Genomic DNA, 22,869 nt, shown 5'->3' on the forward strand with positions numbered 1-22,869 from the left:
CAGGCTGTCTTGCATCCTAACACTGTTCCTTTGTGCACCCCTACAGTTTATTTCCAATTGTCTCAAAATAAAGTTGTTATTGAGGAGCTTTATGCCCCCCCCCACCCTTCAATCCCTAAACCCTCTCCCACAAGGTGCTTTAGTGAGCTGCTGCTGCTTCGGTGTTCTAAAATTCTCATGAGCTTCCTGTTTCAAAACTCAAACCTACATGTCTTGGAAAAAAAACCGCCAGCACTCTTCCCAGGGAGGTCGCGTTTGTCGGCGTAATGGAGAGCAGATTGTTGGGAGTCTTAAATAAGGAATCTCCATATATAACCCTCCCATGTTATCTTTTGATTCTGTACCATAAATAGGTCTTCCTCTTGGCCAGACCTTGGGAAAAGGATGTGGATGAGGAGCGTGCCCCGACTCCCGGTTGAGTTTGAGCCGGCTGCGGCTGGTGGCCAGATGTGGCCAGACGCTGCCCCAATCGCCGTTACCTTCTTTTTATGTGGTGTCATCGTTGGCCTGTATCATAAGAGTTCAACGTTGAGCTCTCTGTAGCTCCCCCAGCTTCAGGTGTTTACTAATCCTGCTCATGGCTGGAGTACTCAGTGGTGTGAAGTGACTAACCGCATTAACTCAACTACTGTATTGAGTATTTCCATTTCCTGCTACTTTTATAGATATACTCCACTACAATTCAGAGGGAGGCATTGTACTTTTTCACTCCACTAACTGCATTTATTTGATACCTTTTTAGTTACTTTGCAGATTCAGAATAATGATACAAATAATAAACAACAAATACTTTGATGTAATGCTGCAGGTTATCGCTGGGGTGAAATTCACAAGCTACCCAGCCATATACGTAGTAATTAAAATGAGCTCCATCTTTTATATTACTCTGAAATGGGCCGTTCTGCACAAGGAGTACGTTACTTTTGTACTTTCAAGTACAATTTTGAATGTAGGGCTTTTACTTGTAACAGAGTAGCTCTACACTGTGGTATTGCTACTTTTACTTATAGCCAGGACACACCAGCCAGACGGCAAAAGCCAGTCGAAATTGATCAGTCGGGTAACCAAGGTCCAAAAAACTGCCTTGAGGCGACACCGACTTGAGAAACGTAATACGTCTCCATAGCAGCAGGCGGCGCTACTCTGTATTGTTGCCCAAGAAATGAAAACCGGCAGCTGATTGGACGAACGCGTCACATGGGTTTGTTTTCTCCGAAAATTCAAAGCCAGACTGTCATGGCGGCTCGTTCAGAATACGATTTCATATTGTACTAAAATAGTTCACTGAAACATGTTTCTGAAAACATTTTAAGCGAGAAATAGGCCGTGCAGTTGCTGAATCCGTCTTCGTTTCAGATCAACAAAGGTCAGTTTAAAAGATTTTCCTCAGATTTTGAGAGACTCTAGTCAACTCATTCCGCTCCCCGTTTCCGGGTGATTCCCGACTGCCCTGCCTCCGACTGAACATGTCAGGTCGGCCAAAATGAACGGCGACAGCCCCCCAGACTGACGACGGCATGGGACACACCGAACAGACTCGAGTCACTGACCTCGCCAGACTGTCCCACGGCCGATTATCGGCCTGGTGTGTCCCGGCCTTTAAAGACGCATTGAAATAAAACATATAATAAACAGTTCTAATCCCTGTTTGCCCTTCTAGTTTGTGTTGTTTTTGTCTCTTCAGTGGAAGATTGAGTGACGTTTAAGTCGCAAGCTTAATGTACGTCGTCATTTATTCTCTATTTTTGCTTCCATAGACATAGCAACTTTTTCACCTTTTGAGTCTTATTTGTATTTTCTGTGTTTCCATTCGGGGTTTTTTATGCACAAATTAAAAAAATAAATGGATGTTTCTTTTATTCTCGAGTCAGGAAACGGGAATCCTGTCGGGACTCTGGAATAAAATAAATGTTATTCACTACTAAACTAAAAATGTTATCTCTGTGGTTACATGGTTCCGCTGTTTCCATCCCTGCAGCTCTTTATTACTGTAATGGTAGCCAGTTTGCCTCCTGGGCACTGCCGAAGTGCCCCTTGAGCAAGGCACTGAAACCTCCAATTGCTCGGGGCCCCAACCTGTTTTAGGCAGCCTCCTCGCTCTGACATCTCTCCATACATATTGCATGTGTATGGGTCCTGGTCCATTTTATCAGTGAGCTGATTGGCTGGGACGATAGGCTTTTGTCCCGATTCGATTCTTTCACCATACATGGCTGCCGATTCCATTTGCATTGCAATTTTTATTTATTGCGATTCTAGAAGTATTTTGATTGTATTGAGAGTGTTGCGATTTTCAAACAAAAGTTGAATAATACATTTCTAGAGACAGTATATCACGAGACCTTTCTAAAAACGTATTGCTTTCTAAGAAGAATGCACTTCACGTGTCAGTGGGTCAGTCTGACATTTATTTGTAAAGAAGAACATAACATGGATTTTCTGCGTTTTCTGCTTTGGCTCTGTATGGCTGGAAACGGATAGGATGTCGCCGTTGGCGCTACCGTATAAACGGAACGTATTTAGGTGAATAATTGGTAAAAACGTTAAAATAAAAAATATAGATTCTAAGAAAAACAATACATTTTTAAAAATCATTGCAAAGAAAAAAATTAGAATACATACGATTTATTTATTTTTTCTTCTCCCACCCCTAGCAGTGGGGCTGTTTTGACATGTTTGGATCTGCAGCACCGTGGGGATCTACCCAGGTTACCATGGTGATAAAAATGAGTCTGCCTCATGATACCAGAAAACCTGACCTGGATTAACTCGTCTTGCCTCCTCACCAGCGTGTCTTGCTCATACCTCCACATATTTTCCAGCTATGTCCGGGTTCAGGAGTTTGTGTGCGGATGTGACTCGCTGAGGAATCAAGGTATTACAGACGTTGGCTGAAACGCATGGAAATGTTGTGTGCAGCTGAACAAAAATGTCAGTCTGGTTACGCAGCTCGCGGTCAGCAAAGGGGACGCCGCCTCTCTCCGGAGTAGTTACGGTGGTATAAAACCTGCCTTTAATAGAGGCCGCGACAAATGGTTTTCATTACTGGGCTTTTATGCTTGCAGAAATGAACTGGAGAGCATCCTTTTTAAATCTTTTTTTCACATGTGAGGGATTTATCAAAGGCCACAGCAGCTCTGGGGGAGGAGGGGGAGACTGTGATAAAAGAAACGTTGGCTCCAAAGTCGTGAATAAGGCTAATGATTATGGATTCATCTGATTATTTTCTCAATCATTCTGTTCAATGTTTGGTCTATAAAGTATCAGAAAATAGTGAAAAATGTCTATCATTCACAGTGTTTGCTTACCTGTACTTCAGATTTCATACTGTACATACGTACATGGCATTATGCAAGTTACCTGTTTATATTTTTGGCATTGTGTACATTTTGGAATTGCACCTTTTTTTTATTGATAGTTAATATTTGCACTTTGTTCTGCCACCGCTGCACAAACAATTTCCCTCAAGATAAAAAAAGTTCTATTTAAAATTTTAAATCTAAAAACCCAAAGACGTTCAGTATGATATCAAGATATCGGCTAAATATTCATTTACAATTCAATTTCTACTCGACCTATTAATCGACATATTGTTTCAGCTCTCCATCCATCCATCCATCCATCTTCGTCCGCTTATCCGGTGTCGGGTCGCGGGGGGAGCAGCTCCAGCAGGGGACCCCAAACTTCCCTTTCCCGAGCAACATTAACCAGCTCCGACTGGGGATCCTGAGCGTTCCCAGGCCAGGTTGGAGATATAATCCCTCCACCTAGTCCTGGGTCTTCCCGAGGCCTCCTCCCAGCTGGACGTGCCTGGAACACCTCCCTAGGGAGGCGCCCAGGGGCATCCTTACCAGATGCCCGAACCACCTCAACTGGCTCCTTTTCGACGCAAAGGAGCAGCGGCTCTCTCGAGCTCCTCACGGATGACTGAGCTTCTCACCCTATCTCTAAGGGAGACGCCAGCCACCCTCCTGAGGAAACCCATTTCAGCCGCTTGTACCCTGGATCTCGTTCTTTCGGTCATGACCCAGCCTTCATGACCATAGGTGAGGGTAGGAACGAAAACTGACGGGTAGATCGAGAGCTTTGCCTTCTGGCTAAGCTCTTTTTTAAATCAACGGTGCGATAGATTGAATGCAATACCGCACCCGCTGCGCCGATTCTCCGACCAATCTCCCGCTCCATTGTCCCCTCACTCGCGAACACAACCCCAAGGTACTTGAACTCCTTCACTTGGGGTAAGGACTCATTCCCTACCTGGAGAAGGCATTCCATCGGTTTCCTGCTGAGAACCATGGCCTCAGATTTAGAGGTGCTGATCCTCATCCCAACCGCTTCACACTCGGTTGCGAACCGATCCAGTGAGTGCTGAAGGTTGCAGGCCGATGATGCCATCAGGACCACATCATCTGCAAAGAGCAGCGATGAGATCCCCAGCCCACCAAACTGCAACCCCTCCCCACCCCGACTACGCCTCGATATCCTGTCCATAAATACTACAAACAGGATTGGTGACAAAGCGCAGCCCTGGCGGAGGCCAACCCTCACCTGAAAAGAGTCCGACTTACTACCGAGAACCCGGACACAGCTCTCGCTTTGGTTGTACAGAGATTGGATGGCCCTGAGAAGAGACCCCCTCACCCCATACTCCCAGCACCTCCCACAGTATCTCTCCGGGGACCCGGTCATACGCCTTCTCCAAATCCACAAAACACATGTAGACCCGGTTGGGCATACTCCCAGGCTCCCTCCAGGATCCTTGCGAGTGAAGAGCTGGTCCGTTGTTCCACGACCAGGACGGAATCCGCATTGTTCCTCCTCAACCCGAGGTTCGACTATTGGCCGAACCCTCCTTTCCAGCACCTTGGAGTAGACTTTACCAGGGAGGCTGAGAAGTGTGATACCCCTATAATTGGCACACACCCTCTGGTCCCCTTTTTTTTAAGGGGAACCACCACCCCAGTCTGCCACTCCTTTGGCACCGTCCCAGACTTCCACGCAATGTTGAAAAGGCGTGTCAACCAGGACAGCCCCTCCACACCCAGAGCCTTGAGCATTTCTGGACGGATCTCATCAATCCCCGGGGCTTTGCCACTGTGTAGGGTTGACCGATACTGTTTTTTCAAGGCCGATACCGATTTATTAGTAGTTAATGAAACCAATAACCAATATTTGGAACTGATATGCCTTTTTTATAGTGAAAATGAAAATCTTTAAAGCTACATTGTGAGAATTTCTCCCATCTAGCGGTGAAATTGTAATGACTACCAACTGAATATTACTTTCTAACCATTCCTCCTACAGTGGCCGAATCCGTAATTAGCTCTCTCCATCGTTTACACGCAGCTGTTCTAGCCACTCCAATATTAACTTTGGCCTTGTTGCTTTGCCTGTCATGTTGTAGTTTTTTAATTCTCTTTTTCGCTTCCCTGGCGAGTAATCTCCCACAGTGCCAATAGGTGTAAGAGGGCGAAAGGCAGATGGATGTCCCTCTTTGGCTAATGTATTTCAAAGATGGAGGCGCTACATGGCTGCCGTCATTCCAGCGACTCGCTCGGATGTATTCTGAATGATTCCGAATGGCAGATTCTACGCTCACGAGAATACTTTGATTAGTTGGTGGAAGTAATTACACATGAATGAGCACGTATTTTTTGCTAAGAATCAACTCAAAAAATTACTTTAGGAGCTTTAAATCAAAATTAAGATATTGGAATATTCCAAAAATCCAACACAAAACTTTGATTAAATGCTTTAAGCAATGATTTAATAAATTTGAAACTTTAACCATACTACCCAGTAACAAGAAGGTGCTGTGGGCAGGACATGAACTCAGTGGTGAGGGAAATCGAAGCAGAGGGACAGACAGAGCTGTAGCGGAGACAAAGTAGACCACTTTTTAATCCATAAACGTTATAGGTTATCAGGCAAATAATACGCCGATACAGATAATCTGCAAACTGCCAAAAAAAACGGCCCTATAATCGTCCAGGGCCGATAATCGGCCTATCCCTAGTAATTTCTCCTGGCTTTGCGGCCGTTGCGCAAAAAGACCAGCCAGCCCCTGTCGATGGCTCACCGGCTTCAACTCCTGCCTTCCTAATGAGGGCCGACTGAGCCGAGGCTTCATGCTAATTAACGCAGGAGGCCTTCACCGACACCACCGGGGTGTTTATAGCCCCGGCTTAAAACCCAGGCCTGAGTGTCACATTTCTTGTTGGTGGATTAGCTCTCCATCCTCCCGTGGAGCCGTGGCCATCGCTGCCCGTTAAACTGTCGGCCCCTCAATGGAGGTTTGGACCCCTTCGGTCTGATTTACAGCTCTAATTCAGAGCTTCCCTGACAGTTCCCTCGCTTCAGTCACCATTCGACCACAAACATGTAGCGGTGGACCATCTGCTAACGGATCCTTGCTTTCTGTATCTTTACAAGGCCTGCCTGCAACTAACAATTATGGTCATTATCAGTTCATTTGCCAGTTGTTATAAAAATGTCATATAACAGGGTAAAAAATGTCACAGAGCACAAGGCCAAGTCTTCACATCGCCTGCTTTGTCCAACCAACCAGTCCAGAATCCAAATATAGTAAATTAAATATTTACCGCAAAAGAAAAGCTTGAATTGAGAAGCTCTGCCTTGGTAACATTTTGGTATTTCTTTGCTTGAAAAATGATATAAACGTTTAATTGATTGATTGTCAAAATAGTTGCTGATTATTCTTCCGTTGATCGACTATCAAATGCGATCAGTTCATCACGTAAGTGTTTCCGCTTTTGAAAATTGCCCATTATCATTTCCCAGAGCCCAATGTGACTGTTGTTATTTAAATCGCTTGTTTTCCAACCGACAGTCCCAAAGATATTCGGTTTACGATCATTTATGAAATAGAAAAGCATTAAATTCTTTTCAGTTTAGAAGCCGGAACGAGAGAATTTGGAGCAAAAGAGAAATCGTTGGCGGTTCAATTTCCAGTCAATCAGATAATTGGTTAATGGACGAATCGTTCCAGCTTTTTTTTTTTTTTTTTTTTTACTGTTTGGATGATATTGTTGTTTGTTTTTTTTGGGGGGGTTGAAGGATTCCCTGTTGTCCTCCTCATGTATTCAGGACAGGAGGAGCTGCATGGGTTTAAAACAGAGGCGTGACGTCCTGCTTTACATGTCGTTTGCATTGAATTTAAAATCCGTCACAGTTCTTTCCACTTTGTTTCCAGGCAAGTTTCCCCTCCATCAAGACACACATTTTATTACTCTCTTCATGTCCACGTTACCATTGAGTTTTTGAGTGGGTGAAGATCTTCACTTGAGGGGAAAGTGGATGGCGGAGGGAGGTGACAATAGGCCCTTTTATGTTGTGAGTTATCCTCATTTCCTTGTGTTAGCTCCAGGGGACCACGTGACTGGCTCTCATTCAGGTCATGTTCAGCCTTTGACCCTCTTAGAAGGGAAGCTAGTCCCTCAATGTCCCATTCATTCCATACAGATGTCTGTGTGCGTCCATGTCTGACTCAGCAGAGGTATGACCGTCCCCTGACAGCCCTTCATTCAAGTGACATGAGTGGTTTATAGTTTCTGTGCTGCACTGGTGACAGCAAGCCTGAAGACCTAAATTAACATTAAAATCATTCCTCTCTGTTTCCAGAGCGTTACGCTAAATTTCAATTAGATTTAGAGGTGGAAAAGTTGGTGTAGCGATAAGAAAGAAAATAAGAAAATCAAATATAACAATATTATTTTACCAAATACATCGATGGCGATATTGAAGGGTTCAGTATTTGGTACTTTCACAAATATTTACACAATGAGAGTTAAATAATCACCAATAATGTGGATACCATGGCAAATTATAAAACAGTAAGTAAGTCACTGTAATGCAGCCTTTTTAAACCAGGAAAAGTCAACACGTGTCATATCACGATATTACAAAATATATAATATCCAAAATGTAAGACGATATCTGGCCTCCTATATCAATGTCGATATAATATCGGAGCGTTTTTTCAGTCCTCATATTTAAGGTGACATTTACACTGCTACAATTGGTTTTTAAGCACCCAAGTGTTTTTAGCTCCAGTAGAAAAAGGAATCTCCGATCAAACTAACGTGCCCAAACCTCATATCTCATCGACATTCTGGTATACTGGGCATAAACAGGAGGCAGCATGTATACTTCACCCGTTGCTGGTAGTTGCCATGGTAACATTATTAGCTTAGTCTCGGAGACTGAGATGTCGCGACCGATGAGACCCAATCAGGCTCCGAACGAAAACTGGTCAGAAGGGTTTCCAAATGTCTCGGGTTTAAGTGCTCTGAAACGCCAGAGCAGGGGGAACGAGAGGTGTAAACGTAGCAAAAGATATTCATTTTGACACCAAAACATAGCGATGTAAACAGCCTTAACCAGAGAAGGTAACCGTCACGGTTTTAAACGCGTCGTTAACGTTGCGAAGCGCTCACAGTTTGGTTCGGCTATAGGCACAAAAACTACTTAGATAAGATTAGAAAAAAAGTTTGTGGTTTGGGTTCAACTCGATCCATTTTTTAAGTTACTTAACTTTCAGTTACCCATGTGACGCAAAACATGATGAAGTTCCGTAAAGTTAGAAAAACCTTTCCGTTTAGAGGACACCCACCCCTGTCCCCTGGGTGAAAGTCGGTCTCAAAAGCAAAATGTAATTTGCAAAGTGCAATGGACTTGGTGAATAAATGATGACGAACATGAAAAGGCAAGAGTTGACGCGACTTTGCTTTGTTGTTGCAGGACACAGTCACCTGCCCACGGGGGCGTAGCACAAAATTCTGGGCCCTGTTGAAAGGCATTCTCTATGGGCCCCTCCCCGCATCCACAGCTATTCATTCTAGCCCTCCTCACATGAGGGCCCTGGGTACTCAGTCCCCTTATCCCTATCCCATCCACAGCTGTGGAAGCACTGGCGTTCACATGCAGATTGTCTCTTGTTTTGCAGCCACTAGGTGGACACAGATTAGAGTCCTGGTGACGAGGACTGGCCAGGACGGCCATATGTGTGTTCAGTAATTAGAGGATAAATCCTCACTGGACACGAGCTCTTTTGATCTGGGTGATTTTTGATGTGAAGCTCACTCAGCGTCTGTCCTGTTTGTTTTTTTTCTTTCATGTGGTTAACTCCTGATGACCGGTGCAGTTTTTTTTTTTTTGTCTTCGGGGTCTCATTTTACCAGTGGTGGAAGAAATATTCAGATATTTTACTTGAAATACGTGAAAACACTCCACTATATGTAAACTTCCTGCATTCAAGAACCGCTGTTCCCAGCAGCAGCCGCCATAAGCCCGCCCACCGCCTCTATACACGATGTGATTGGCCTGACTAGAGTTTGTTTTTTTCCAGCTCGCAAGCCAACGGAGAGTGCCTAGAAGAAAATGTACAATAACAATTTAAGAGGGGAAGGAATAGTGCAATATCAGTATAGTCGAGATTTAAATATAAATATAGTGCAAGGCAGTTCAGTTCTGTTTTCAGCTTTGTGACGAATCATGTAGTGGAGTAAAAAGTACAATGTTTGCCTCTGAGATATAGTAGAGTTCACGGATAAAGTAGCATCAAATGAAAATACTGAGTTACAAGTGCCTTGAAATTGGTCCTTAAGTCGAGTACTGGAGTCAATGTTATTTCAGCACTGCGTTTCAGACAGAATCTGATATTCTGCTGTGAATCTGGGACAAGTGGTATACTTGCCAAACTGGCTCGACTGTTTCGGTCAAAAGTGAAATGAGAATAGCTTGAAACAACTGCCGTTCATGTGAGCCCCCCTGGGGCGCTTGATTCTGACTATAGGAAGTCTGTTGTGGGGGGTAAAGTCCATTCAGGTCAGGTCTCTTGTCGACTCAATTAGGGTCAAATAAAAAAAAAATAAAAGGTCAACTTTGAAATGAGTATAGATCTGCTTGTTTTAAAGTTGGGATGTTATTACTTTTATGGCATTATCCTCCCACAGTCGAGCAACGGAACCGGTGTTTTCCCCTCCTCCTGTTGTTTTTGCCGTGGCGCCCAGTCATCTTGTCATCAGACTTGGTTTAGCGTGTCTGGCATGTCTGAGGGTAATGTGGCTTCATTAACAAGGAGAGCAGATGACTCACACAGGGTGATAAACCGTCGCGATGAAGAAAGCCTTCATTCTGCTGACCAGTTTAGACACGACACAGTTTAGTTAAAACATGCCGCTGCTGTCATTTTCATTCACAAGCGTCTTCGCTGTATGTGAGAGAGTTACTGTACAAGAGCTGGCACTAACTGTCGGCTCATTTCATTAATCCATTGGTTGATTGATGAGATCATTCCAGAGCTTTTTTACATTTTTCTAGTTTCAGTTGTTTCAGTCATTTATTTTTTAAACAACTCTTGTTCCTGCTTAGATGTGAAGATTGAATGATTTCCGTTGTTATACATGATGAACTAATGAACTGAATATCTTTGGATTTTGGACTAATGGACGGACAAAAAAAGTCACTTTAGCCATTTTTCTAAAGCTGAAATGGTTAGTGGTAATCAGCAAACATTTCTGATAATTGGGTAATAATTAAAGTCAAGTTTTCAGACAAAAAATACCAAATATTCATTCCAGCTTCTCAGATGGGAGACTTCTTTTATATGCGATAGTAACTGGAGTATATTTTGGGTTTTTGGACTGCTCCTAAAACAAGGTTTTAGTCACTATTTTAGAGGCCAAACAATCAAGTAATTGACAAAATAAGCAGCTGATTAATCTAGGGCTGCAACCAACGATTATTTTCACTATCAATTAATCTGCCATTTAACTTCTCAATTAATCGTTTTGTCTATAAAATCCCCAAATATTCATCTTTTCACTAGATAGGACTAAGAAAAGCAGCAAACCATCACATTGGAGAAACGTTAACCAGCAAATGTTTTTAATTATTGCTTGAAAAGGGACTCAATAATCAAGTATTTGGCTGATATATTTTCTGTTGATTGAAAAATCGACTAATCGTTGCAACTTTAAATTGATTGATAATGACAATACTTGCTGCCCTAACTTGTTTAAATCATTTTGTAAAGCAAAGATGCCATACATTAGCTTGTTTCAGCTTCTTAAAAGGGAAGATTTTGTGTTTTTCACTTCTGTCTATAGCCCGACCGACGCTGGATGTTTGAGCCGATATCGAAATGGATGAAGAGATTTATTTACACATAAAGAAATGATGTGAACAAACAAACTTGATCTAGTTGGGATTTTTTTGAGGGGGCTTTTCCGCCTTTTAATTTGACAGGACAGCTAGGTGAGAGAGAGAGAGAGAGAGAGAGAGAGAGAGAGAGAGAGAGAGAGAGGGGGAAGACATGCAGGAAATCGTCACAGGTGAGATTCTAATCCTGGGCCTCTGCGTCGAAGCATAAACCTCTCAGTATACGTGAACCTGCTCTACCACTGAGCCAACCCGGCCACATCTAGTCAGGATCTAAGGTATTTGGTGTTTTAAGCCTCCAACGTCGTCTTCCAGGCTGCGCTGCCTGGAAGGCACTAGGATTAGGCAACAGTAAGTTGCCTTAAAGTCGACGGTCGCAGCGGTGCCTTGAAGTCATTGTTGGGGGCTTAAAACACCATTGGGTGTTTTTTAATTATGACATTTTGGTGTAAAAAATCAACTTGTCAGCGCCCTCTGCTGGACAAACTCTGACTGTTTTTAAATGCCCTTAAACCAGCCGATGTACACCGATAACGATCAGTCATTGATCCGCAATAATCTAATATGGGCGATATATTGGTGTCGGTCTGCTTGTCACGTGTGATTAATCCATTCAATATCTTTTGGCTGTAGAATAAAGTCATGGCCCACCACTTTTCCCTATTTTCTAGCATTTTATAAAACAAAAGAATGACTCGATAACAGAACTAATGGTTAGTTGCAGCCCTACTTTTTCTGTGACTGTTGTGTTTCTCCGCGCAGCCTCACAGTCCAGCACTTATTACCACTGTGATTGAGAAACCCAATCCTCTTAGCACAGAGCCGGTTTTCTTTCTAGGCCACTGAATGGCTCTTTGCACGAGTCCTGTCAGTTCAGCCCGCCTGTCGGATATCCTCTCTCTGTTAAGTTCCTTTGTCCGCTACATGGTAGTAGGGTCTCTTTTGACACACAACCCCCCCCCCGTCTCCACCTCTTTATAGGCCTGGTGCGGCAGCTGCAGGGTTAATGTTTAGCAGCAGCAGCAGAGAGGCAGGAGTTGGAGGAGGAGGAGGGGGGAAAGAGAGCGGCAGAGAGGTGGGGGCTGGTCCACAGCTGTTGTAGTAGGCAGGGTCTATTGGGGTAGGAAGCCTGGCTCACTCGCCCTGGAACAATGGGAGACATGGCAGCCTCTGCAGACAGCACAGACCCACACACAATGCACATGCCCAAGGACGGGCCTTTCTCTAGCTGAAGTGCAGAGGAAACCGGCTTCCTCGCTACGCTCGCAAGGTGACGGCACTTTTACCAGGGAGGAAAATAATCTCCTCCGCAGCCGGAAAACAGAAATGTAAGGTTGTCGCTCTCTTCTTTTTTTTTTTTTTTTCGCTTCTTCTGGTGCCTTACGTTTTTTTCGATCTGCTGTGAGGAGAGCTCTGGATGCGCTGACTGGATGACTGAAAAGGCAGCAGGAGGAAGGTGAGCTGACCCAAAATGTGTACTTGATATGGGGGGTGGGGGTGTATGTGAATACTGATTGAGTTTTTACAGCTGACATGATGTTTCCTGGGCTTCTCGCTGTGTTTTCCTGTTGTTTCTGTGTCAGAATAAATCAGATTTTGACTTTGTATGAGAATGAAGTGCTGTGACAGAGAGGACATTTTGTTAAGTGAGGTTTAATGGTGCTGACTTGACATGAATGGACTTGATGACTCTTAGTGTGTGTGTGTGTGTGTGTGTGTGTGTCTCTCTCTCCGCGGGCTAGCTTATATTTTAGGAGCTGTGTTTTACCACACACTGTTATCGTTTTTTTTATTTTGGGCCGAATCAACACAGAATGATGCCGGCTTGTTTTGGTTGCAGCTAACAATGTGTCGTAAATCTGCCAAAACGTGCTTCTGGCGGTGGTGGCTTCTGGTTGACGAAAAACTAAAAATCCCAGTTTGCGTTGTTGTGTGCGAGACGGAGGAGCCGGTGATGCGTTTCCTCCCTGGGTGTGGAGGTCGCCTGGCTCACATTTTAAGAAGGATCCCTGTGATCAGTTTGATTGCATACATGGCGCCCATCCAACCTTTTCATGCCTTTTGGGAAACGGAGCTCCCTTTCCCCTCCTCCATCCCATCCCATCCCATCCCTCCCCCACCCCCCTCTGCCTCCTCCGCTCCTCATCCCAAATATTTCTTGTGTACGATTGGTCTCGGTTCTTATAGCCAAACATCAGACAGGAAGCAGCACCAAGGGAGCCCCCCCGCCCCCCAGCCTGATTCTGTCTCACCCACGTCCCTCCTCGTCCTCCTCTTTGATATTTATCTGCATCTGTATTAATGATGCAGACAATCGCGTGGTGATGGTGTGTCTGGGGAAAACCAAAAAAAAAAACAACCCCGACTTTGGCCTACATTTTCAGTCTTCCCCCGATCTTCTTTCATTTTCTCCATGTGAGGATTTAGGCTTTTGTCACATTGTTTACATCTCCCGCCTACACACTTTGCCTACACAGCAAGAACTTCAATCTGCGCCTTGCCCAGATTGGCAGATGGAAAGGGTGCTGTTTGACATATCCTGAGATGGCCTTGCCTGTGCCAAATCCCCAAGAGTGCGACTGACATGGTTTAAGAAGCTTTTGTGCATTTCTTCTCTCTGCTTCGGCTGAGTCTCCTTTTGAAATATTTTTTGATTTTTTTTGTCTGCCCTCGTTCCATGAATCTCATCTGCTGCATCCTCTTCTGCAGCATCCCACCAAACCTCCTTTTGAAAATTTGGCTCAATATTTCATTTCCTCAGCGTCCAGCCGTCAGAAATCAAGGGCCGTCCTCGGTAAATAACTACTGGCGATGTGCAATCGTTCGAGGTCTCTCGTGCTTTCTTTATTTTTAATCTCTGAGCCCTGTGATCTGCCGTCTTCGTGATCTCGCTCTCGTGACATGGCTCACAGATCACGGTCTGCTCCTTTTTTTTTTTTTTTTTCCCAGAACCGGGCGTACCGAGGAGGGCACTGCCCGACCAGATGATCTGCTCTCGCTCTAATAAAACCCAGATTGAGAGGGCAGATGCTCAACGGCTCTAATCCCATTTCAGATTGACAAGTCTAAAAGGATCAGGCCGTGTTACTTTTGGAAATGGAGAGTTAATGCTGCAGCTCGGCGTCTAAACATATCTGAAGTGGTCCGACAAAAATGCAGAATAAAGAGACCCGGCAGCAGACGGAGCGTCCCCCGTTTAGGCTTGAAACTGAAAGTGGACATAATTAACAGGGGACTCTGTTAATGGGGAATCCCACATTAGGCTGAAAAACCTCACAAGAAATCGTTGTGTGGTACCCAGTGTGGAGAGTCCTGCGTTATCAGAAAGGCATAAAAGCAGAGTTCTTAAATGCGGTCTGCTGAATTATTCATCCATCTTTCTTTCATTACACTTTACAATGACTTGGAGATGAAAGGGAAGACGAGAGGAGGGGAGCGAGATAAGAAGGTGGGTGGGTGGGTGGGGGCTGGTGGTGTTGGCATGGCTGGCGTCTGCCGAGCGCTGGTATCTCCCGAGGGCAATGGAGCATCTTCCTCTCCTCCCCCGGTTTCCTGTTTCCACTCGCAGATCGAAGGAAAGCTGCAGCCTTTGACCGCCACATAACAGAGGTGACATTGGTCTAATCCCCCTCCCCACCCCCCCCCCCAACAACTCCAAAATTCCCGCCATCAAACTCTCAAGATCTCATGACAAACTGACACAGCTCATGACAAACTGACACATCTTGTGATTTCTGTCGTATGATTTGAAGGAAGTTCGTAACATTGGGGGGGGGCACATAGTTAACTTGGGGGTCTTGGGGTCCTTCATAACATTTTGTGCGTTGCTTAATTTCCTGCATCCTGATGAATCTTTATGCAACAAATTGGGCCTTTTCTGCATCAATTCATGGTGCAAATCTTTATTTATGTAAAGGAAATGATTATTCTGCTGTGTTGTTCAAAACCTTTTGCATATTCAAAACATCAAATTATGTAGGTATCCTGTACATCTCGACAACAGATCTGTTAGTGAGTGAGGCTGCGTTAAAGCCATAACCTCTAAAGTTTAAAGTTACAAGAAATCACATCTTTATTTTTCACGCTCCTGTTGTGTTACTTACGTTTGTCGTGAGAACAAAATTTGAATTTCTGCAGTATCTGATGTAGGCGGGCCAGATTGGAGCTAAACCGATGACGACAGCGCTTGCGACGTTGAAGTCCGGAATCAGTCAGTGAACATTGGTCGTAGTGTCATCAGATTGCGTGCAGTGATATTTTCAAATGCATGCTTGGTGCCACCCCTCGAGTTGGGCCATTTTCATTACCCATAGCCAAACCCTTAATCTTTCGGATTTGGGTCTGGATTTCCAGGCTAACGATGTAGCACAAGCAGACCCAATTTCTGTTTTCTGTACATGTTTACATGTGTACACAGTTATTTAGTCTTTTGGGGAGTGGGTTGTCTTTAAGGGTGTTGAAATAAAACACTGCATCGCTGCATCGGGATGGGGACCTGGACAACTCTGAATCGTTGCAGTGACAGACCATAATTGATTATTGCCTACTGATTTTCCGCTCACTTCTTCTTTTTTTTTTTTTTTTTTGCCTTTGTCTGTTGTCTGCTGTGTTCAGACTCCGCTACATTCAGGAAGTGTCGTTTTCAAGAGCAGACACAATAAAAAGGGCAGTTTAATTTGTAATTGAAAACCATGCGTTGTAACATATATCGAGGAGGTGACTCATCGTGATATCGATTTGAATCGTTGACGGGATAATCCTAATCGGATTGCGAGACCAGTGAGGAATCCCACCCCTAGTTGTCTATTTTTTTTTTTTTTTTAAATCTACCTCCCCTGCACCACCCCCAGGGGATTGGCAGGGATGCGGGGATGTTTTCTTCGCCTGATGGAGAAAGCAGGAGGTTGAGAGCTCATTTATTAAAATGAAAACGTGTGCTTGTTTTTCTCTCCTTCAGCTCCTTGGTGTTGTTGTTGGGCGATAGAGGCAGGAGACGGACTCCTCTTCAAGGATCATAACCAGAGCTGAAACCACAGGTGAGCGTCTTCATTATGTATGTCCAGTGGCTGTGTTCTCTAGGTATATACAACTAATGATTCTCGGTTTATCTGCAGATTTAATGGTTTGGTCTATAAAATGTGGGGGGGGTGGAGTGGGACATGGACTGTCACAATGACCCATAGAAAGGTGACTGTTGTTTTAAGGCTGTAACTAACCATTGTTTTTATTCTCGATTTTTAATCTGCCGGTTGTGTCATTGATTAATCAATTATTCGCTCAGTCCAACAAAAAAGAAATGACAGACGGACGGGGAAAATTGCCCCAAAAAGTCCAAGGTGACATCTTCAAACTGCCCGTTTTGTCCAAAACCCAAATATATTTAATTCCCAGTGATATAAATCGGAGCAAAGCAGTTAATCTGCACATTTGAGAATCTGCAACCGGAGCATGTTTGCCAAAAATGACTGAAACAAGTCACAGATTAATTAAAATGTTATAAAGTAATCTATAAATTGACTAATAATTCCTATTCCATAATTCCAATTGTTTGCATTGTCCAACTAAAAGTAAAAAATTAAAATACTAAAATACTTGGAAAAGCAGCCAATAGTCACAACTGAGGAGCTGGAACCAGGGGATGTTTTACATAAACAATCACTGAAATGATTAATCAATTATCGAAATGGTTGTTGGTTAATTTTCAGATTATTACCTTTGACACATGGATTTATTGTTTCAGCTCTACAGTTCAGCATTTAAGTTGTTAGTAATCGACAGAATCCACGATAAAGCTTTCCATTTGCTTGCTTTGTCCGACCAACCGTCCAAAACCAAAATGTATTTGTCCCCTAAAACGGAGACATTTGGAAAACAACGGCGCACGTCAGTCATTTATTTTTTGACAGGACAGCTGATGAAAGGGGAAAGAGAGGGCAAATGATGGTGCTTAGTGTTTTAAGCCCCCAACGTCACTAGGATTAGGCAAGGGTTAGGTGCCTTGAAATCGACGGTAGCAGCGCTGCCTTGAAGTCGACGTTGGGGGCTTAAAACGCCATTGAGCGGGAATCGAACCCAGGCCCGCTGCATCAAGGAGTAAACCTCCATATATGGGCGCCTGCTCTACCAACTGAGCTATCCGGCCGCCCTTGCACGTCAGTCTTATTGGTAGGCCTGGATCCGAATATTTTAATATTTGTTCAATGGGTAGGTATTTGATTTTCAATTTTGGGATTTGAGTATTGCGGGCAGAGTAACAGTCAGTTACAGTTTACATCGGCACGCGAATGGTCATGTGATGTGCGTTTTCTTGTGAGCCTTGACCTAAATGGCATTTAAAAATGAAAAAGGTAGTAGTGTAGATGTAGCCTGAGTCTCGTGGTGATGACCCCTCCTAAAGTGAAAATGTCAAAATAACACTTTCTGTCTTCGTGATTGTAAAAAAAAAAAAAAAAAAAACATGAAAGGTTACACCGACCTATGCATAAGGGGCTGCTGGGTGATTTGTTTAAAGGACGCGCTGGATATTTGTTTACGGTCGATGACACATTTATGTTTTCCTCTGGTGTCCTGTTGCTTTATTTGTCCCACGGCTCCCATTCTTCATGTACAGGTATCCGTCTCGAGAAGAAAAGCAGCACATGCTCCCTTGGCTCCGAGGCCAACACTTGATCCTCTCAGCGCCGCTCAGTGATTGGAGCCGACTTAAGCTGTGAGCGCCGAGCCTCGCTGCTCTTTGTCTACACTTGGCCGTGTCACAGTCAGCAGCTGTGTTCTTCTGAGAAGAACAAAAAAAAAAAAGCTTTGTGCCAACTTTGACCTCCAGTCCTATCTGTTTACTTACTTATTTGTCTTCCTCCTTTTCCCTTTTTTATTATCTACTAGTCTCTCTCGCTCTCTCGCTCTCTCTCTCTCTCTCTCTCTCTCTCTCTCTCTCTCTCTCCTACAGCATCCTTTTCTTGTATTCACTGGTATTTTTCAATTTTATAGTCTCAGTAAACAAAACAAACGGTTACACTTTACTTGAAGGTATCTACATAAGAGTGACATGAATGTGTCATAAACATTATAAACAGTCATACACGTTATGACATAACGCTTCTTTTAGTAAGTGTCATTTGGTTTTTGTCATGACAAGTTATGGTTCATGTGTTCCCTCTTATGTAGACACCTTGAAGTAAAGTGTTACCTAACAAACTTTTACATGGTTATGTGGGACAAATAAAGCAACGTGACACCAGAGGAAAACATAAACGTGTCATTGACTGTAAACAAATCACCCAGCAGCCACTTCTGCATAGGTCGGTGTAACCTTTCATGTTTTTTTATATTTTATTAAGTATAAGTAATAAGACAGAAAGTGTTATTTTGACATTTTCACTTTAGGAGTGGTCATCACCACGAGCCTGATGACAAACAAGAAGAGACTCAGGCTACATCTACAGTACTACCTTTTTCATTTTTAAATGCCGTTTAGGTTAAGGCTCTGTATCAGAAATGATCTCTGTCCATATTATTGTGTTTGATCGGTGTAAACAGGAAGCAGATTGTCTGACTGTTACTCTGCGGTTGAAAATCACGTATGTGTAAGTTGAAAATACTTTTGGAGAAAGAACAGTGGCAAAAGTAAGATCAGGGATGTATTAGCTTGGAGAGACAAAGAGGTGGAACTGTTACTGAAAGGTATGCGAGCTACCTAACCGATAAGTCGGGCTGTACTGAATACCATTTTTTTGAGCTTCGGTGCTTTTCAACGGCGAATATTTGAAGCTTTAGTGGAGGCGGCGGCAGGGGAAACCCAACATTTCCAACCGCACCTGAAGGCAGCTTTGTTCACAGAAAAACAGAGAAGGGAAAGAGCTGAAGCGAGAGATGAAGCGACTTTGCTTTGACAGTACAGTATCTCATATAGCAACTAATGCTTCTAGTCATAATTTACTTGACTGATGTTTATTTTCTCAATTATTTGATAACTCGTTTGGCCTGTAAACTGTCAGAAAAATGCTCCCACGTTCCACAAGGTGACGTCTCCCAACAGTCCAAAACTCAAACATGTTCACATAGCAGAGAAATGCATTACATATTCACATTTGAGCAGGTCTTTGGCATTTTTTGCTTGAGAAATGATCGCTCGATGGTTGCAGATTAATTTTCTCTCCATCGACTCGTCATTGAAGCTCTACCTACGAGGCCTTTTTATTTGTTGCTATTATGTGTTGCTAGCTTCTCTCATCCAAATCATTTGTGTCTCTGCTTATCTACACTGCGTGTTTTAAAGTGACCCTTCCATAACGTTTGAAGGACTCACAAGAGACGGATTTAAAAAAAAAAAATTGGTGCAGCAATGGCAGAGATACTATTTTTATTAACTATTAATATTATTAACATTTATTCTTTAAAAACGCTGGATCCTACATGTCCCATAATGCAACTGGATAGTATCTCTCATTAGACTCTCCCTGCATCCTCAATGGCCATTTCTTTCAAACTCACCGGGAGGCTACCTGTTTCAAGTGAACGCACCGTCTGTGTTTTTAATTCCGACAACGGCAGCAGCAGAGCAGACTGTTACGTCTCTGTGTTGGAATCCTATCCAGTGAAATACAGTCACCCTTTACACTGTTTAACGTTACCTGTCAGCATTTTAACCGGGTTTGATCCAGCTGCTAGCTAAAGGTAGTCTAACGTTACCTGCTGTCGAGCGTAGTGTAAAGTCAGACACCGAAATGTACGTTCTTATTTGGTCTCGTTACTACCGTTTACGCCGGCACCGGTGCCCTATTGGCACCGCGTTTCGGTACCCAACCCTATGCTTGAGTGCAGTCAATGGGAAACCAAATGTGTACAGACAAGGCTAGCAGCAGCAGCGCCGCGTCAGACACGTTTCTGGTGTGCAAAGACATAGAAAACGCCACGCAGCCGCCACGCAAGAGAAACTCGCCACGCAGGCAGTGTGCAGGAGCCCTTAGTGTCTTGTGTCTGGAAGCAGCGGCGGCTGTACGGTGCGTCTGCCAGCAGAGCTCTGTGGAAGGAGCTCCCTGGCACTGCAGCCCTGCTGGGACTCAATGAGCCTCTGCTCTGCCCCGTCAATGAGCCTCTGTGTGCACAGTCCCACTGCCAATGCACCACCATCAGGACTATACTGCAGTCTCTCTCTCTCTCTCTCTCTCTCTCTCTCTCTCTCTCTCTCTCTCTCTCTCTCTCTCTCTCTCTCTCTCTCTCTCTCTCTCTCTCTCTCTCTCTCTCTCTCTTCATTCAATTTGCTTTATTGGCATGACAAAATCAATACATCTGTAACGCCAAATTATAAAAACAAACATGCATACAAACAACAGCAGGGAGTAAATACATCTAATATAAAATACAAGTAAACAGGATAATTATGATATAATCTCTCTCTTTCTCTACCTTTTCTAGAGGATTTAAATTCAGACATTAAAACAAGACATTATTTTCGTGTAGCAACTTTTAAATCCTGTGTCAGAAATTTCAAAAGGGCATTAAGACGAGATATAAAAGGAACACTTTAGTTAATGTCACAAAAGTGAAGCTGAACGTCTTTGGGTTTTGTAGAGCTGCAACAATTAATTGATCAGTCATTTTTCAAGCAGCGACTCGAATCATTCTCTGGTTGCAGCTACTGCAAATGTGAGGATTTGATGTTATTTTCTGTTTCATATCATAATTATCTGAAAAAATAAAAATTGTTCAGACAAAACAAGGCATCTGAATATGTCATCTTGGACTAAACTAACCACTAGTAAAACTAGGACGTACATTTCTCACTGTCGAGTAATCGAGTAAAGCAATTGGCAGAATAATCGATTTTATTAAAAGGTCCCATGGCATGAAAATGTCACTTTATGAGGTTTAACATTAATATGAGTTCCCCCAGTCTGTCTATGGTCCCCCAGTGGCTAGAAATGGTGATAGGTGTAAACCCAGCCCTGGGTATCCTGCTCTACTTTTGAGAAAATGAAAGCTCAGATGGGCTGATCTGGAATCTTCCCTTTATGATGTCATAAGGGGAAAGGTTGCTTCTCCTTTCTCTGCTTTGCCCGCCCAGAGAATTTGGCCGCCCATGAGAGAGAGAGAGAGAGAGACATCCTGGCTTGCAAACGAGTGAAGCATGGCAGTTGGTCAAGGCCACACCCCCACCCTCCACCTTTGCCCCCCCCTCTCTCCTCCTCAATAACTACAGACACAGAAATGGTACATCCTAAGGAAAGCTCATTGTGGGACTGGCTCTAGTGGCTGTAATTCTGCACCAAGGCTGAATTTCGAGAAAGAGACTTCAGATACAGTATTAGGGGACCACTAAGGTTTATATAAGAGACTTCAGATACAGTATTAGGGGACCACTAAGGTCTATATAAAAGAGACTTCAGATACAGTATTAGGGGACCACTAAGGTTTATATAAGAGACTTCAGATACAGTATTAGGGGACCACTAAGGTTTATATAAAAGAGACTTCAGATACAGTATTAGGGGACCACTAAGGCCTATATAAAAGCATCCAAAAAGCAGCATGTCATAGGACCTTTTTAAAATAATCGTTACTTGCAGTATTTTATCCCTAAACGTTTCAGTGTTTAATAACTTCAGAATTTAAAAATCAATTATTTGCCACACAGTGCAGAGATCTGAGCACTGGAGTGATTTATAATATTAATAGTGACTGAAGCTTTCATGCCTTTCATCAGTGGATATGTGATCATATATGATCACATCGATAGCTTCTTAAATCCAGCGTTTGTTTTTGGCCTGTTAGATTCTGTTTGAATGGGACATGACTGGTTTTAAGAGCTGTTTCTTTCTGGTGGCATTTTCACTGAGGCCTTGGGACGTTAACTCGGCACATCAAAGAGAAACCACAGCAGCACAACCACATTTTCATGTTTTATATTTAGCTGCACTTTTGTTTGTCTTTTTGCTCCATGCTGTAATTTCCATGTGGGTGTTCGCACAGAGAGATGTGTGCATGCATCTGGGCCCTGCTGCCCCGAGCTTTAATGTGCATTAGTGAAGAGCAAAGCTGGTATTTATAACCGCTCAGTATCCAGGGTCAAACAGCAGCTAATACCTGCTTCCGTTCTTAGATGGACTGCGATCGATCAGCCCTCCATTATACGTGTAGCTTCAGCTGCGTTCGGTCAGTGGCAGCTCAATAAGCACCCTACACTTTGCTGCTGCTTAGGTCTGTCAGCCCGGCTTCACAATCCGCAGTGACGTTCAATAATCTTCCTGTAAACGCTTTGCAAACGGCTCCAGTTACACCAGGCCCAGCAGGTCTCTGCTGATCTCTTGTTAAACTATTGAACATTTTCCCAGTACGGAGGTGTGTATGTATGTATATATATGTATATATATGTATATGTATATATATGTATATGTGTATGTGTATATATATATATATATATATATATATATATATATATATATCCAACAATGTGTTCTCTGTTCTCTCAGTCCAAAGATAATTTATTCCTACTGAAGACATAAATCTTTAAAGAGGTTATAATCAATATTTTCATACTAACAATGAATCAAAAGACTACTTGTATGTGAGAGGAGTCACTTGTAGCGAAGAACCGACAGAGAAGTATCACTTGAATCGGCCATCAGAGCTTTTTTAGCGCGTTTCAGCTCATTGTTTTGGTTTGACGGCTACAACTTTATATTTCGGTTC

General features: G+C 43.4%; 1 protein-coding gene across 2 annotated transcripts in view; it reads left to right on the forward strand.

Moving 5' to 3' along the window:
• nckap5l (NCK-associated protein 5-like) overlaps positions 1-22,869 on the forward strand; it is a 57,072-nt gene that overhangs the window by 10,293 nt on the left and 23,910 nt on the right. For both annotated transcript variants that reach the window (XM_028582458.1, XM_028582459.1), the window contains exon 3: positions 16,139-16,217. The gene's annotated coding sequence lies outside the window, so the exon portion shown is untranslated. The remainder of the gene's footprint in view (positions 1-16,138; positions 16,218-22,869) is intronic.

The sequence above is a fragment of the Perca flavescens genome, chromosome 7 (assembly GCF_004354835.1).
Source record: "Perca flavescens isolate YP-PL-M2 chromosome 7, PFLA_1.0, whole genome shotgun sequence".
NCBI classification, from domain to species: domain Eukaryota; kingdom Metazoa; phylum Chordata; class Actinopteri; order Perciformes; family Percidae; genus Perca; species Perca flavescens.